At 35.6% G+C, this 19,167-nt stretch overlaps 1 protein-coding gene across 1 annotated transcript in view; it reads right to left on the minus strand.

Annotated features, from left to right (window-relative positions):
• Positions 1 to 19,167, minus strand: part of MGAT4C (MGAT4 family member C) — a 613,336-nt gene that overhangs the window by 265,152 nt on the left and 329,017 nt on the right. Inside the window, exon 5 of the mRNA XM_067698739.1 lies at positions 15,991 to 16,051. The gene's annotated coding sequence lies outside the window, so the exon portion shown is untranslated. The remainder of the gene's footprint in view (positions 1 to 15,990; positions 16,052 to 19,167) is intronic.

A 19,167-nucleotide genomic window follows, 5' to 3' on the forward strand; every position in this document is an offset into this window, starting at 1 on the left:
ACATTTGACTGATACTTTGGACACAGAATTTTAGACTGGGTAGGAGGAGGGTAGAACAACTTGGTGGAGTAGGAAGAGGAGGAGGGCTTGCCTCCTCCCATGGACATACCAAAATGACAACTTCACATAGAGAAACTATCTCTGAGAATGACCTGATGACTAGCAGGAAAAATATTCCACAACTAAAGATAAAAAGAAAAGCCACATTGAGATGGATAGGAGGGGCAAAGGCACAGTCCGGACAGGGCTCACACTCCCAGTGCTGTGACCCACAGGTGGGAAAGATACCACAGTCTTGGAGGTACTCCCTGAGGACCAAAGCCTCTGAACCCCACATTGCACTTCCCAGACTGAGGGACCTGCACCCATAATGGCTGGCTTTAACTAAATTAATCTTTGGTTTCATACAACATCTTGATACTCGCACAGCTGAGCCCTCCCTAGATCTTATTTATTAACTATTCTGTTCTTTCCTTCACAAACATTTACCACCTGTAGATAAATTTCTGTAGGTATCTGTCAATATCTTTGCCTTTAAAGATTGTGGTTTGTGAAAACATCTGAATTTGGAAAAAAACAAGTGCTGTTCAAAAATTCCAATCCCTTCTTGGTTTTTGGTGTTTTGCATCTGATATATTTATTGTCCTGCCTCATCCCTAAAAGTCTGCACAAACTTCCATACTCCTAAAAGTTTACCATGACTAGACTCACTTTTATTTTTATCCACTGTACTGAGTACTTAGTGGACACTTGCAATGGGGGAAATTATGTTTTTCAGTTTTTGAAAACTGTATTGAATTATTTTATTGACGCTTTTCCCCACTCATTTTATTTCTCTTTTTTTGAAAGTCTATAATTCAGATATTGGGACTCCTAGATGAATACACTAATTTGCTTAATTTTTTCTCTCCTTTTTTTCATCTTTTTGTCTCTTTACTTTGCTTCCTGGGAATTGTTCTCATTTACCTTCCAACACTATATTGCAGTCCTGTGCTGAGCCACACCACAGATGAAGCAAAAGAAAAAATCAGTAATACTGATATTGTCTATTTTTAAAATTATTTTGTTCACTTGAGATTTATGCATTAATTTAAAAATATTTTATTAAAATATAGTTTATTTGGATTACTGAGTTGATTGTTGTACCCTTACATTTTACACTCAAAGTCTCATTTGATTCACCCTAGTCTCAACCCTGCTTAATGTTAGCTGATGTGTATTCTTTCTTAGAGCAAAGTAAGCCTGGTGCTGGTTAAAGCCTTTTGTGTTTCATGGGTTGATTTGTTAATCCAAACCAAGGACACTATGGCTAGTATAGCAGAATTGCAATTAAAAATTCAAACTTTAAAAATTATGAAAACAAAAATTGGAGGAAATTGATATACTTAATAAAATAGGATTTCAAAATAAACAAAAATTATGACTTAATTAGAAACATATGAGGATATTGCCACCAAGAACTGGGTGCTATTTTCAAAACACAGACTAACCAGAGAACTAACAGTTGTTCATTTTTAATCATCTCTCTTTTTTTTTTTGCTTCTATCCTACCCTATCATTTATCCCCAGAATCGAGGTATCTCATGCTGCAAATAACTAAGACTTTGGGGAATTCTGCAGTGTGAAGTCAATTATATTATTCATTGTATTTCCCCACTGATAGCTTAAGGTTTATTTTTCTCATGTGTTTGTTATTTACTTCTAATCCAGAGACTTCCCAGCTTGCAAAATGTTGTTGCATTGTTCTCAACTCCCAGTATCCCCAACTTGAAAGTTTGTGTCTTGAAATGAAAACAAAATACCCTTTACTGTCATTTCATTGGAGTTTGTGGATGGAGAGAAAGCAGAGGTAAGTGTTCAGGCTACCATCTTTATCTAAAATTTGGCTCCTTAAACGTTTATTGGGTTTATAAGATACTATAACCATTACCAGCACAAAAATGGAAAGAAATGAGTCAAAATTTCTGCAAAGAGACTTAAGATGTGCAAAAAATATTCATTTTTTAGCAGAGGGGTTTTCAGCATCTTCTATGTACCAGGTGCTATACTCTTTATTGAGTACACAATCTTTTGGGGAATATAGACATATCAAAGGGCATTGTTTATAGTCTGAAATGTGCTATACTGGAGAAAATCTCAAGGTGCTACGGATACAACCACAAGGAAGTTTGACCATAGCTTGGTAGTTCAGGGAAAGTCCAGAAAAGATGACATCTAAGTCGAGTCATTTAAAAAAATGAGAACAAAGTAATGAAAGATGACAAGGAATGGAGAGGGACAGCTTCAGCTAAATGTAATAGTAACACATGTGAAATTGTGGGAAGATAAAAGAACGTGGCAATGAGGGAAGCCTCAAATAGTTCATTCAGCATATTTAGAGCAAGATATGAAAGGCAAGAAGGCCTGAGAATTGTCAAGGTACTGCCTCCAAAGGATAAGTCACCTATTCTTAACATTATTAACAATGTCCTTACCGAATTAGAATACTATATATTGACAGTAGTAGTGTAAACAAGATTTAAATGGATAAATTTACTACTTGATCTGCCAAGCAGTATGCTTGGCTTTTAGGTTTATTTAGGAAGAGAATAATATTTATAATATATACACTCTAGATGTAAGAAAGTTAAAATTATGCAATTCATGAAGAAAACATGACAAGCAAACAAATGTCAAGGGAAACTATTTTACTTTTTTGTGGAACTGATTGTAAGATACATAATTGTGTTAGAAAAAAATACTGGGAGCACGAGTTGATTCTTGACCTTCCATTAAGTTACTAAGGTTAGGATCTTGACAAAGCTTTTTAAGAAACTGATGTTACCTTTCATTCCAGTGAGCATCTCTCAGCGCTTTAAATTTATCATCACAGAACATACAGTCAACAAAAGGAATTAGCAGCAAATATAATTTTTTTAAAAGTCATGGTTTTCAGAAAATTAAAAAGCATATTTATGCTCAGGTACTAATGCTTTGTCTCTGTTACTTACTGTTAGAAAACAAAATGACTAAGAGCTCATATTTCCAAAGGGCTTAACTGTATCTTAATTGCCACAACCCTAATGCACTGCTAAAAATGACATTTCAACCTAATTGTTTTCTGCCAAGAAATTGTCCCCTGCATGTCTTTGTTTGTGTATTCGATTAATTAATGCTTCCCTGTCCTATTAAAACGATTAATATAATGGAGATTTTGACATGTACTTTTTAAATTAAAGGGCATGGGAGTCATAGTCTAACGTACTCAAGGTAAGTATAATTGCATTGGGAGTACACATGCAAGAACAAAGACATAGGCTAAATGGTTATTTTTCCTTCTCTGCATATAATCATAAAAGGAGAGCTGTTCTCCCAAAAGAATATTTTGGTGTTTATTTTAACATGAATGTTATTTATTCAGGCTATTCTCTTCTCACTTTTCCATTATGCAAGTAAACACTCACTCATTTACTCTTGAGAATATTTTATTCACGGGGCAGTGACACCCAAATTGAAACCAACCTTTTTTTTTTTCCTAAGCTAGAAGAAAACACAAAGATATATATTTTTCCATTATGAATTATGATCATTTTATAATTGAAAAGATGATGGATCTGAAGATTTAGGAAGCTGTTTAAGAATATTATTACATTGATATTTTCCATTTTCCTATTAGCAGTAAATTTTTGAAACCCTTATTTCTTTCAGTTTTGGATATCTCCACAAGGACCTTATATCAGTAGTTTGAAGAACAAAGAGCATTGATATTCTAGACCTTAACAATATTTGTGTTTGGGGACTAGTTTTTGGCTTCTCACAGTATTAATTTTTCGATATGTAAAATGGAACACTGACCACTAATGTCCCTATTAGCTGCAAATTTCTACATATGGCTTTTAATTATTTACTCAGGACTTAAAGTCTCTCAGTTAAATATTATATGCATATCCTGATTTAATTTTTATTTTGTAAGCTTTCAAATTCTTTTCTATATAAAATAAATGTATGAGCAGTATTTTTATTCAATTACTTGGGAGACATTTTAATAAATATATTCATTTATATTTATTATTTATTATACTAATTCAGTTTCAGTGAATGATTATTTAATATTTACTTAATAGGATTAAAAAATTGTAGACAAAGTAGATATCACGACAAAGAGTATTATCAGGCATCAAAGAAATATTTCCCAGTGATAAAAGGGGTCAATTCATTGAGAAGACATAAAGAACCTAATTATATGTGTACTTAAGAGCACAATTTTGAAATACATGAGACAAAAACTGGCAGAATTGAAGAAAGAATCTACACTTTTGTATGGAGATTTTAACACTGCTTTGGTAATTGAAAGCAAAAAGACAAGAAAAACAGTGAACAAAATTATCAACTTACATTAACTAATTGATATTTACAGAGCACTATTTCCCAAACATATTCTTTTCAGTACATAGAGCATTCATCATATAGTGGGCTATAAAAAACTCCCAATAAATTTTAATCAATTAAATAATGTACAGTATACTATTTTACCACAAAGCTATTAATTAAGAACCAATTAAAAAATAGGCAGAAAATCTCAAAATAATTAGAAATTAAAGATTAAACTTGTAAATAATCCATGGCTCAAAGAATAAAATACAAAGGAATTTGGATATCATTTCAAACTGTACAATAATGAAAGCAGACCATGCCAAAAATTGTGTAATAGTTTAAGCAGCATGTGGACAAAATTTGATAAGTTTAAATTATTCTATTGGTGAAGAACTGAAGTACAAAAATAATAATCTAATCTTCTACCTTTAGAAGATGGAAAATAAATATCTATTTAAAATTCAAAAAGATCAGAAGAAAGGAAAATTAATAATATTGATAAATTTGAAAATCAAAAAATATGAAAAAATCAACAAAATTTTTAAAATTTGAAAAGATTACTAAAATTATTATATTCTTAGTTGTATTTGTGGAAAACAAAGAAGGTAAATTCAAAATATCAATATCAAGAATGAGGTGAACAGTGCTACAGATCCAACCAACAATAAAATTTCATAATATTTCCTAATAGTATTTTATGAATAATTTTATGTAAATAGAATAATTTAGACACAATAGACAAATTTTCTGAACAACATAAATTGCCATAACTGACATAAGGTAATAAAGATAAACTGAATATCCCTTTATCTATTGAGGAAATTATATTTGCAATTCAAAACTTTTCCATAAAGAAAATTCCAGGCTATTTAAAGAGCTACTAAGATAGCTCTTTTTTTTTTTTTTGAATTTTTTATTTCTTTATTTATGGTTGTGTTGGGTCTTCGTTTCTGTGCGAGGGCTTTCTCTAGTTGTGGCAAGCAGGGGCCACTCTTCATCGCGTGCGCGGGCCTCTCACTATCGCTGCCTCTCTTGTTCTCTGTGGAGCACAGGCTCCAGACGCACAGGCTCAGTAATTGTGGCTCACGGGCCCAATTGCTCCGCGGCATGTGGGATCTTCCCAGACCAGGGCTCAAACCCATGTCCCCTGCATTGGCAGGCAGATTCTCAACCACTGCGCCACCAGGGAAGCCCTAAGATAGCTCTTTAAGTAGCTTTCTAGTGAATCTTATCAATTACTTGAAGAAGAAATAAGACACAAACTTAGAAAATCGTGGAAAGTAATCCTTTCAAAGCTTATTTTATGTCTTGAAACCAAATGAGATAAAGACCTGAAAGGAAAGAAAATTACAGTCTAATATTTTTCATAAACATAAACATAAAAATTTTTAAGACAATATTAGCAAATCATATCCAGTCATATATATGAAGCATGTTACATGATGACCAAGTGGAATATATTCCAGGAATGCATGGCTGGTTTAGCATTCAGAAATTAATCAATGCAATTTGCCATATATATATATATTATAGAGAAGACAAATAATAAGATCATCACAAAAGATGCAGAAAAATATTATTTGAAATCCAGGACTCATTCATGATAAAAACTTTTAAACTCCTAGGCATAGAGTAGAACTCTCTCAATCCCATTAAGAATATATGTGAGGGGCTTCCCTGGTGGCACAGTGGTTGAGAGTCTGCCTGCCAATGCAGGGGACATGGGTTCATGCCCCGGTGTGGAAAGATCCCACATGCCGCGGAGCGGCTGGGCCCGTGAGCTATGGCCGCTGAGCCTGCGCATCCGGAGCCTGTGCTCCGCAACGGGAGAGGCCACAACAGTGAGAGGCCCACATACCACAAAAACAAAAAAGAATACATGTGAAAACTAAAATCATACTTTCAGTATTTCTCTCCTACCATTGGGAATATTACAAGAGAATCAGTTCTCACCATTTCTATTCAACATTGTAATGGAAGTCCTAGCTAGTGAAATTGGACAAAGAGAAATGAAAATACAAATGTTGGCATGGAAACCTTAATATTAGTAATATGCCTGTGTATATAGAAAAGCCTACAGAATCTACAAGTAGCTACTTAAAGTAATAAGTACAATAAATTTAGCAAGCGCACAGGATAAAATATTGGTATAAAAACTGTATTTCTCTATACTTACAATGAGAAATAAGCACTTTAAAATGTTTCCATTAATGATAGCATCAACAAATATTAAATAGGAATAAATCTAACAAAATATGTGTGGGATCTCTATTATGGAAACTATGAATTGCTTCAGAGAGAAAGAAAATAAGACCTAAGTAAAAGGAGAGCTATGCTTTATAAATGAGAAGACTCATTATTTTTAAGATGCCAATTTTTCCTGATTTGTTAGCTTTAATACAATTTCAGTCAAAATATCATAAGAATCTTAACTAGTTCTAAGATGAAATGGAAAAGGATCTGGAATAGTCAAAATAATCTTGAAAATGGAGACATTTGATAGAGTTACAGTAACTTATTTCAAAACTTGCTCTTAATATGTAGTAATAGATATCTCAATAGCATACTTTAAGAATTTAATAATACACAAAAAGATCAATAGAACAATAAAATATCTCACACAGATATTTTCAATTAATTTTGGAACAAGGCCTTAGTCAACTCAATGAGGAAGGAAAGTATTTATGAAGTTATACTGGAATTAAATGGATATTTGTACTTAAAAATTATTGTTGATCCCTACTTTGCCAACACACAAAAATTATTTAGCTGGTTCATAGAACAAAATGTAAAGCTGGAGGTAAAAAGATTCTAGAAGAAACTATAGAGGAACCTCCAAGATGGCAGAGGAGTAAGCCGTGGAAATCACCTTCCTTCACACAAATACATCAAAAATACATCTACATGTGGAACAACTCCTACAGAATACCTACTGAATGCTGGCAGAAGACTTCAGACATCCCAAAAGGCAAGAAACTCCCCACGTACCTGGGTAGGGCAAAAGAAAAAAGGAAAAACAGAGACAAAAGAATAGGGATGGGACCTGCACCTCTGGGAGGGACCTGTGAAGGAGGAAAAGTTTCCACACACTAGGAAGCCCCTTCACTGGTGAAGACGGGGGGTGGGCTAGGGGGTGAAGCTTCGGAGCCACGGAGGAGAGCGTAGCAACAGGAGTGCAGAGGGCAAAGCGGAGAGATTCCCGCAAAGAGGATTGGTGCCGACCAGCACTCACCAGCCTGAGAGGCTTGTCTGCTCACCCACCTGGGCAGGTAGGGGCTGGGAGCTGAGGCTTGGGCTTCACTGGTCAGACGCCAGGGAGAGGACTGGGGTTGGCTGCGTGAACACAGCCTGAAGGGGGCTAGTGTGCCACAGCTAGCCAGGAGGGAGTCCGGGAAAAAGTCTGGACCTGCCTAAGAGGCAAGAGACCATAATTTTGGGGTGTGCAAGGAGAGGGGATTTGGAGCACTGCCTAATGAGCTCCAGAGACTAGCGCAAGCTGCAGCTATCAGTGCGGACACCAGAGATGGGCAAGAAACACTAAGGCTGCTGCTGTAGCCACCAAGACACCTGTGTGCAAGCACAGGTCACTGTCCACACCTCCCCTCCTGGGAGCCTATGCAGCCCGCCACTGCCACAGTCCCATGATCCAAGGACAACTTCTCTGGGAGAACACAAGGTGCACCTCAGACTGGTGAAACGTCACACAGGCCTCTGCCGCCACAGGCTTGCCCTGCATTCCGTACTCCTGCCTCCCCTGGCCGGAGTGAGCCACAGCCCCCTAATCAGCTGCTACTTTAACCCGCTCCTGTCTGGGCAGGGAACAGATGCCCTCAGGTGACCTACACACAGAGGCAGGGTCAAATCCAAAGCTGAACCCCAGGAGCTGTGAGAACAAAGAAGAGAAAGGGAAATCTCTCTCAGCAGCCTCAGGAGCAGCGGATTAAATTTCCACAATCACCTTGATGTACCCTGCATCTGTGGAATATCAGAACAGAAAACAAATCATCCAAAATTGAGGTGGTGGACTTTGGGAGCAACTGTAGACTTGGGGTTTATTTTCTGCATCTAATTTGTTTCTGCTTTTATGTTTATTTTCATTTAGTATTTATAGCTTATTATCATTGGTATATTTGTTTATTGATTTGGTTGCTCTCTTCCTTTTTTCTTTAATAAATATATATTTTTCTTTTTCTCTTTTTGTGAGTGTGTATGTGTATGCTGCTTTGTGTGATTTTGTCTGTATAGCTTTGCTTTTACCATTTGTCCTAGGGGTCTGTCTGTCCTATTTTTTTTTTTTTGTACAATTTTTAGCACTTGTTATAATTGGTGCATTTGTATTTTGGTTTGGCTGTTCTCTTCTTTCTTTCTTTTCTTTATTTTTAATAATATACTTTTTTCTATTTTAATAACTTTATTTTATTTCTTTCTCTTCTTCCCTTCCTCCCTTCCTTCCTTCCTTCCTTTCTTCCTTTTCCCTTTCCTTCTGAGCTGAGTAGCTGACAGGGTCTCCATGCTCTGGCCCGGTGTCAGGCCTGAGCCTCTGAGGTGGAAGAGCTGAGTTCAGGACATTGGTCCACCAGAGACCTCCCAGCTCCACATAACATCAAATGGCAAAAGCTCTCACAGAGATCTCCATCTCAAAGCTAAGACCCAGCTCCACTCAATGACCAGCAAGCTACAGTGCTGGACACCCTAGGGCAAACAACTAGCAAGACAGGAACACAACCTATCCATTAGCAGAGAGGCTGCCTAAAAACATAAGTTCACAGACCCCCCCCCCCCAAAACACACCACCGGACACGGTCCTGCCCACCAGAAAGACAAGATCAAGTCTCATCCACCAGAACACAGGAACCATCCTCTCCACAAGGAAGCCTACAAAACCCACTGAACCAACCTTAGCCACTGGGGGCAGACACCAAAATCAATGGGAACTACGAACGTGCAGCCTGTGAAAAGAAGACCCCAAACACAGTAAGTTAAGCAAAATGAGAAGACACAGAAATACACAGCAGATGAAGTAGCAAGGTAAAAACCCATCAGACCAAACAAATGAAGAGGAAATAGGCAGTCTACCTGAAAAAGAATTCAGAATAATGAGAGTAAAGATGATCCAAAATCGATCCAAGAAGAAGATATAACAATTGTAAATATTTATGCACACAACATAGGAGCACCTCAATACATAAGGCAAATACTAACAGCCATAAAAGGGGCAAACGACAATAACACAATAATACTGGAGGACTTTAACACTCCACTTTCCCAAATGGATGTATCATCCAAAATGAAAATAAATAAGGAAACACAAGCTTTAAATGACACATTAAACAAGATGGACTTAATTGGTATTTATATGACATTCCATCCAAAAACAAGAGAATACACTTTCTTTTCAAGTGCTTGTGGAACATTCTCCAGGATAGACCATATCTTGGGTCACAAATAAAGCCTTGGTAAATTGTAAGAAAACTGAAATCATATGAAGTATATTTTCCAACCACAATGCTATGAGACTAGATATCAATTGCAGGAAAAAAAAACTGTAAAAAATACAAACACATGGAGGCTAAACAATACACTATTAAATAACCAAGAGATCACTAAAGAAATCAAAGAGGAAATAAAAAAATACCTAGAAAAAAATGACAGTGAAAACATGACGACCCAAAACCTATGGGATGCAGCAAAAGCAGCTCTAAGAGGGAAGTTTACAGCAATACAGTCTTACCTTACAAAACAAGAAACATCTCAAATAAACAACCTAACCTTACCCCTAAAACAATTAGTGAAAGAAGATCAAAAAACCATAAAGTTAGCAGAAGAAAAGAAATCATAAAGATCAGATCAGAAATAAAGGAAAAAGAAATTAAGGAAACGATAACAAAGATCAATAAAACCAAAGCTGGTTCTTTGAGAAGATAAACAAAAGTGATAAACCACTAGCCAGACTCATCAAGAAAAAAAGGGAGAAGACTCAAATCAATAGAATTAGAAATGAAAAAGGAGAAATAACAACTGACATGCAGAAATACAAAGGATCATGAGAGATTACTACAAGCAACTATATGCCAATAAAATGGACAACCTGGAAGAAATGGACAAATTTTTAGAAAAGTTCAACCTTCCTAGACTGAACCAGGAAGAAATAGAAAATATAAACAGACCAATCACAAGCACTGAAATGGAAACTGTGATGAAAAAATCTTCCAACAAATAAAAGCCCAGGACCAGATGGCATCACAGGTGAATTCTATCAAACATTCAGAGAAGAGCTAACACTTATCTTTCTCAAACTCGTCCAAAATATAGCAGAGGAAGGAACACTCCCAAATTCATTCTACAAGACCACCATCACCCTGATACCAAAACCAGAAAAAGATGTCACAAAGAGAGAAGACTACAGGCCAATATCACTGATGAACATACATGCAAAAATCCTCAACAAAATTCTAGCAAACAGAATCCAACAGCACATTAAAAAGATCATACACCATGATCAAGTGGGTTTATCCCAGGAATGCAAGGATTCTTCAATATATACAAATCAATCAACGTGATACACCATATTAAAAAATTGAAGGATAAAATCCATATGATCATCTGAATAGATGCAGAAAAAGCTTTTGACAAAATTCAACACCCATTTATGATAAAAACCCTCCAGAAAGTAGGCATAGAGGGAACTTACCTCAACATAATAAAGGCCATATATGACAAACCCACAGCCACCATAGTTCTCAATGGTGAAAAACTGAAACCACTTCCACTAAGATCAGGAACAAGACAAGGTTGCCCACTCTCACCACTATTATTCAACATAGTTTTGAAAGTTTTAGCCACAGCAATCAGAGAAGATAAAGAAATAAAAGGAATCCAAATTGGAAAAGAAGTAAAGCTGTCACTGTTTGCAGATGACGTGATACTATACATAGAGAATCCTAAAGATGCTACCAGAAAACTACTAGAGCTAATCAATGAATTTGGTAATGTAGCAGAATACAATATTAATGCACAGAAATCTTTTGTATTCCTATACACTAATGTTTACTACTCTGAAAGAGAATTTAAGGAATTACTCCCATTTACTGTTGTAACAAAAAGAATAGAATACCTAGGAATAAACCTACCTGAGACAAACCTACCACAGCAGTGAGAGGCCCGCATACCGCAAAAAAAAAATTAAAATAATAAGTGTTACACAGTAGTTAAATTAGTTTGGTAAATACTGGGTTAAACAGCAACAAATTTATTAGTGTAATGGTTCATGTTTTTAATAGGTTGTGTTTTTTCATATCTAAAACAGGTATTGTACATGATATTTCCCAAATTTCTTTGAAATTATCAATTACAAAAAAAATTATCACAAAATTCCTATTTACATCTTGCATTGTATGTGCTATAAAGAATATGTTTAGGGAAGTAATAGGTTACAGATATCTTGGCTTTTTGGTCATCGAGGTCTAATTAAACACTTTTTTTTTTGGAAAAATGAACTTATTTACAAAATGGAAGTAGAGTCACAGATGTAGAAAACAAACTTATGATTACCAGGGAGTAAGCAGGGAGGGATAAATTGGGAGACTGGGATGGATATATAGACAGTACTAAATATAAAATAGATAACTAATGAGGACCTACTGTATAGAATAGGGAACTTTACTCAATACTCTGTAATGGCCTAAATGGCAAAAGAATCTAAAAAAAAGAGTGGATATATGTACATGTATAATGAGTTCACAAGTCATCATTCTTATGAGTTCTTCCTCAAGTGTGACTCTGAAAGATATGCCTTTCATCTGATATTTTATTTCACGTTTCCTTGCTTTATCAGTTTATTGAGTATTTGCTGAAGTGACCAGTAGTTTCCATACATAATGACACAGCTTGCTGTGACTTTATATTTCTTATACTCTTAGTTATGGAATTCTTTGTTTTAATTATCTGATTTCATAAACTCAACAAATTTTATTGACTGTTTATTATATACTAGGCACTATGCTAGGCACTGAAATTGTGCTTAAGTTTTGTATAACAGACAAAATATAAACAGGTAAATAATATTCTTTCTCTCTATATATAGTATATTATTTATATAATTAATATTTATAAAATATAGGTAAAATACTTAAATATTATGGCAAATGCTATGAGATCAAAGAAGTCTGTGAGAGATCAAGACTAGATTAGACAACTAGAAAATACTTTTTAGAAGAGGTGATATTTAATCTATTTAAGCAGAGTCTGAAATGTGGGGATTTACTCACCATGTAAAGAAAAGAGAAAAAGAATGGCTGTTATTGAAAAGACAAGAAATAACAAATGTTGTAGAGGATGTGGAAAAAGGGAACCCTCATACACTGTTGATGGGACTGTAAAATGGTGTAGCCACTATGGAAAATAGTTATGGATATTCCTCAAACAATTATGAATAGAACCACAATACGACCCAGCTATTAAACTTCTGGGTGTTTATCTGAAGAACATGAAAACACTAATTCAAAAAGATATATGTACCCCTATGTTCACTGCAGCATTATTTACAATAGCCAAGATGTGGAAACAACATAAGTGTCCATCAATAAAAGAATGGATAAAGATGTGGTGTATGTATGCAATGGAATACTACTCAGCCATAAAAAGAATGAAATCCTGCCATTTGTGACAACTTGGATGGACCTTAAGAGAATAATGCTAAGTGAAATAAGTCAGATGGAAAAATACAAATACCTTAAGATTTCACTCATACGTAAAATCTAAAAAAACAAAACTAACCAATAAAAATAAACTTATATATAGAGATAAGATTACTGATTACCTAAGTAGAAGGGATTTAGGAGTGGGTAAATTAAGTGAAGGGGGTCAACTGTATGCAGTTGGATGGTAATTAGACTTGTGGTGGTAATCTCTCTTTGGTGTATACAGATGTTAAATTATAATGCTGTACACCTTAAACTTATAAAAGAACAGAGGAAAAATTCATGATAGATATAAAAAACTATTTAAAAGTACCATTATAATCTTAGCAACAAAATACTTGTTAAATCCTTTAAATGTCTCTAACAAAATGGTTCATTTTATTCCATAAATGGCTCATGCTATTTTCATTCTGAAAATAATGTGAATTTAGTCTGTATTTATAAAAGATTTTTCTTAAAAAAAAAAAATTAAGACAATACCTTGTAGTGAGGTATATAATAGGTTTAAAAAAAGATATGGAAAATTCAAAGTTATGCATTTTTTATTGTCTATAGCAAAAAACAAAATTGGAATGGAGAGAAGAGGGCAGAAATATGCCTAATCATGTGTACTTTGCATATGGTATAACAGTATTTTTTTCCTAGTTTCATGAACTGCTTTTCTTTCTTTCCTTTCTTTTCAGAAAAATGCTTACTAATATTTTGAAATCTTAAAATAATATTATTAAATATATTTACTTCACACTCCTGTTTATTAGGAGGCCTTGCAAGGTTTTAAGACCACAGTTTAATTTAAGGATTGTGAAATGTGAAGAATATCTTATTTAAATATTGTGAATCGTGCATAAATGACTTAGTAGGTTCCTACAGTAATGCCCTAATTATGATATAACTCATTAATAGGAAAATTCCAGTTTATGTTAAATGTTCCACATTTTCACACCTAGGATAAAATCTGAAGACTTACACTATATAAAAATGCAGCATAGGGCTTCCCTGGTGGCGCAGTGGTTGAGAGTCCGCCTGCCAATGCAGGGGACACGGGTTCGTGCCCCGGTCCGGGAAGATCCCACATGCCGTGGAGCGGCTGGGCCCGTGAGCCATGGCCACTGAGCCTGCGCGTCCGGAGCCTGTGCTCCGGAATGGGAGAGGCCCACGTACTGCAAAAAACAAACAAACAAACAAACAAAAAACCCCAAGGGAAGATATTAGGTTTTAGTTTTATATACCCCATCATGGAAATAATAAAATGAAGAATAGGGTTTTTTCGTTTTTGCATTTGTTAAATATACCACATAAAAAAAATCCATATGAAAAATCTCTCAGCACAATGTTAACATATAAATAGACATCTCTTTCTTTTATGTTCCTTTCAAATTTGAACCAGTATCTGTCTCACTTTCCAAGGTATGCCATTTTCTTTCAAAATATATAGAGTAACAAAGTAGAATTGCCACAGTAGAAAACTATATTATAAATGGGAAAACTCTTTGCTTTCTAAAGATTTTCTTCCAGGAGACCTGTTTCAAATCAGCTCTGCATTTTTTTCCCACTATAAAGTAATGCACTTAAGTACATATCCCTTTGTTTCAATAAATAAAGGAGTCATAGAAATGCATTCATCAAGGGCTAGGCCATTATTGGGAAACATATGTATAACTACTTAATTATCAGGATAAATGATTATACTAACAGCAGAAAGGTTGATTAATTTTTTGTTACATACACCTGCATATTAATAGACAAATTGTTGTCAATCCCTTTGCTGTTGAAATGTTCCAAGAGATCATCTAACATATGTTCACGTTACCAGTCCTCTAACAGATAAAAATTCAGTAGTGAGAGGCTATATGAATCAAGCATGCACCATCCTATAGCATAGGTCTGACGACCCCCTGAATGTGTCCTGCTCCCGGAGGAAACCAATTTAATGCTTCATCGCACACAGAGTAGTATGTATGAATCACAAAACCTCCAGATAAATTAGTGACAGGTACATCTGAACAGGATTCCTTCTAAGTCGCTTATCTGAAGCCAGGCAAGCTTGTTTCATCCTCACTTTCAAAGATAAAGCCACATGGCATGTTGCCTTCGCAGATTCTCACAAAGCAAACAGCCCCGATAGTCCATTTATTGGGGGAAAAAATTCCCTTATTATTTCAGGTACTGTGTACTGTGACAACAAATGGGATAAAGTGAAAACTACCTGCCAGTGGGAAATTCACCAGTTGATACCAGGCTTTATGTCTTCTCTAAGTTTCATAAGCTCTGTGCCTCTTGCTCTTTTACTTTTATTTTTGACAGTTCTGATACCCCACAGTTGTAGCCATGGCAAAGTTCAATAACAAAACAGCAGGTTATCAAAGACAACTTATCAGAAGCCAAACAGGGAGAAGAGATGCCAACAATTAGTAAGTAATGGAAAGACGGATCTGTGACAGAACAAGGAAAAAAGGTGCACCAATCTTTTATCTTTAACCGACTACTTACTCCATTTGAAAAAAAACTCAGAGAAAAACTGAAACAATAAATATAGGCTCTAAGTACTCAGGGATATTGATCACAGAAAAGATGAAAAAATAAATTATGTACAAAATAGCATAGGAAATGTTTATTTGTAAGGGATTATTTTATAAATTTTATCAACCATAAATAAATTGGAATATCAAAAGTATATAAAGCTATCTGCTTTAAACTAAGTATCAGTGAATAGCACGGTTATATTATCTTCTTCAAAGTTAAGTATCTACTAACTACTAGAATTCTTTAAACTGAACAATAGAACAGACACATCAGTTCTTACTTTCTGCACTTCTTATGGTCTACACTTAAACTTAATCAAGACTTTCATTATATATCTTAATAAAGGCCACGTCTTATCACAAGGTCAGTTATATAGCAGAGCAGAATTCAGTAGCACAAAATAAATAGTACTCACGTTTTAGGTTCCATAGATGGTCCTTCTCATGAAAAATCAGGGTTGTGCTTTCTGGGTGAGTCTGTGTTAAATCAAAATAACAAAAGTCTTAGTTTCCCATGCACTGCCACTTAGAATGCATGCAAATAAACTCCCAGTTAGTCAAGGAGAAAAAAATTGCTTTAAAAGAGTACTGATTTGTAAATTTGGTCCTTTCAAATGTAGATAATATTTACCCCTCCTCTTTCCCCCATATCTTTACAAAATTTCTGCCCAATGAACTCATTACTGTAGAAACTCAACTATGCTATGGTCAGTTAATGAAATTCAGGTCCGGGATTAATCTCCATAAACATGTACACAGTTGGGCTTCTGGAATTGGGAGAGACAAGGGTGATGCTGGAAAGGAAAAATAAGTAAACCATATAATTTAAAGAATGATAAATTCTTACGATAGATTTAGCTAAATTAAGTGCTGTCCTATATTTGAGGTGATTCATAAAATTCTTAATGTACAAAAAATGAAAGCAAAAATACTATGAAAACATAACCAATACCATATTCAATGACACTGTGGGGAATATTAATGTAATATTCATGTAGCTACTAAGTTTACCTTCTTTGAAATTACACAGGTTTAATTAGATTAGATGTATGTTCTTTACAGCCACAATAATTTAAGCAATATTAAACACCATTTAAAATATGCAAGAACTTCAGTTAGCATGCAACAAAATTATTTTTGCTCTATCCAGTTACTATGTTTATACTGAGTTATTATTTACAATGCACTTTAACATCGTCAATAATTTCTTGGAAGCTTCAGTATTTGAGAACTAAATGTTCAATTAAAACATTAACCTGCCTGTGAAGTACCATATTATAATAATGTTAGTTTATTTTTATGAATTAGAGAAATATGCAAATGTAATCAGAACAATTAGTTTGAATATTTAAAAAGCCAAATGTCATGTGTGTATTTAAATTTTATAAATAAAAACTCATATAAAAGTCCTTAATTACTACATGTCAAACTTTATTCACTGTATAATGGAGTGTTCAGATTTTCTGGTTAATTATCCATTTATTTAACAAATAGATCCTGACTAAGATGGCCTTACAATTCCCCTAGGCTTGACTAAACTTTACATAGGTTTCTTCTGATTTTAGGCCCCTGACCTCCCTTTTCTCAGAGCATTTACTTTAAACTTGCAATTATGAATTATTTTTCTGGCCCTTTGAGATATAATTCTTTTCCCAACCTCTTGCCAGTTTCACAGCACAGGAATGTCTTTCTCAAGGACTTGGGAGCCACCCTTTTGAGATGTAATCATCAAGAAAAATAGTGTCTCTATCTCCTAGCGTCTAGGTGAGGGTCCAAGCCTAATAATAGGCACTATTAACAAACCCAAATGACCTCATCACATTGACTAACTTCCTCCTAACATCTTCTAGTATTATTATTTTTAATTAATTAATTAATTTATTTTTGGCTGCATTGGGTCTTCGTTGCTGCCCGGGTTGCTCCTCTAGTTGTGGCGAGCGGGGCCACTCTCTATTGTGGTGCGCGGGCTTCTCATTGTGGTGGCTTTTCTCGTTGTGGAGCATGGGCTGTAGGCGCATGGGCTTCAGTAGTTGTGGCTCGCAAGCTCTAGAGCCCAGGCTCAGTAGTTGTGGCGCACAGGCTTAGTTGCTCCACGGCATGTGGGATCTTCCCGGACCAGGGCTCGAACCGCTGTCCCCTGCATTGTCAGGCAGATTCTTAACCACTACACCACCAGGGAAGTCCTCATCTGCTAGTATTTTTTGACCAGATCAGGTCAGCTCTTAAAAATTTCCCACCATATATTTCAGCAGAGTTAAGTTCAATATCTCCTCCCTTTTACAATAGTCTTGAATAAAGTCTTCCTTGACTGTTTAACTCCACGTGATGCAAGTTTCCTTTATGTTCTCAAGTGTTCATTATGTGCCAACACACTAGTAATTCAGTGGTAGAGAAGGCAGACACTGTACTTGCCCTAACAGAACCTATGGTCTAGTTGGGAGACAGAGACATGTAAATTGACATTTAAAATAGAAGGTGATCAATACTATGACTGTAAGAACAGAATGGGGCACCAAATAAAAGTGGAGCAGATGATAAAAAGTATAAAAGAATAAGTGTGATTTAATCTATCACTTCACATGATGAGGTATCATCCAGAGAAGCTGGACAAGGGAAAATGCTCCAGGAAGAGGGTTCAGCATGTGTGAAAGCTTAGAGACAAAATAAACATTTCAGTACAAAGAAAATAAGATAGAAATGGCTGGATTGTACACAGTGATGTGGGGGAGTGGCAGGAAATGGGGCTGAGATGTAAAAGAAAGGAGGTAAGAAAAGGCACTTAGTCATACAGTTGTTCACTTTTTTTTTTTTTTTTTTTTTGCGGTATGTGGGCCTCTCACTGCTGTGGCCTCTCCCGTTGCGGAGCACAGGCTCGGGACGCGCAGGCTCAGCGGCCACGGCTCACGGGCCCAGCCGCTCCGCGGCATGTGGGATCTTCCCGGACCAGGGCACGAACCCGTGTCCCCTGCATTGGCAGGCGGACTCTCAACCACTGCACCACCAGGGAAGCCCTGTTCACTTTTCTTTTAACGAACATGTTTACAGGGGAGGTGATATAACAAGTTCAATGCCAAGGGCTCTGGTGTCAGACAATGAGGCTTTGAAATCTGGCTCGATCTCTTACAAGTTGTATGAATTAGGAAAGTAGTCTAAACTCTCTTAGCCTCAGTTTCCCCATTTCATAAATGACAAGAATAAAAATACTCACTTCATGAGGTTTTGTGAGGATTAAAAGGAAAATTCCACATAAAATATTCAGCACAAGGCTTAGGACATGAAAATGATTGATGGTGATGATGGTGATGAATATGATGATGACAGAGACAATGATAGAAAGTAATCTATGATGATATTAGTGATGAGGGGGCCATACAAGGGTCACAGTGAATTTTCTGAAGAAAAGAGAAACTGCTGAAGCATTTTTTTAAAAATTTTTTTACTGGAGTATAGTTGCTTTACAATATTGTGTTAGTTTCTACTGTACAGCAAAGTGAATCAGCAATACGTTTACATATATTCCCTCTTTTTTGGATTTCCTTCCCATTTAGGTCACCACAGAGTATTGAGTAGACTTCCCTGTGCTATACAGTAGG

This window comes from Pseudorca crassidens, chromosome 11, assembly GCF_039906515.1.
Source record: "Pseudorca crassidens isolate mPseCra1 chromosome 11, mPseCra1.hap1, whole genome shotgun sequence".
NCBI lineage: Eukaryota > Metazoa > Chordata > Mammalia > Artiodactyla > Delphinidae > Pseudorca > Pseudorca crassidens.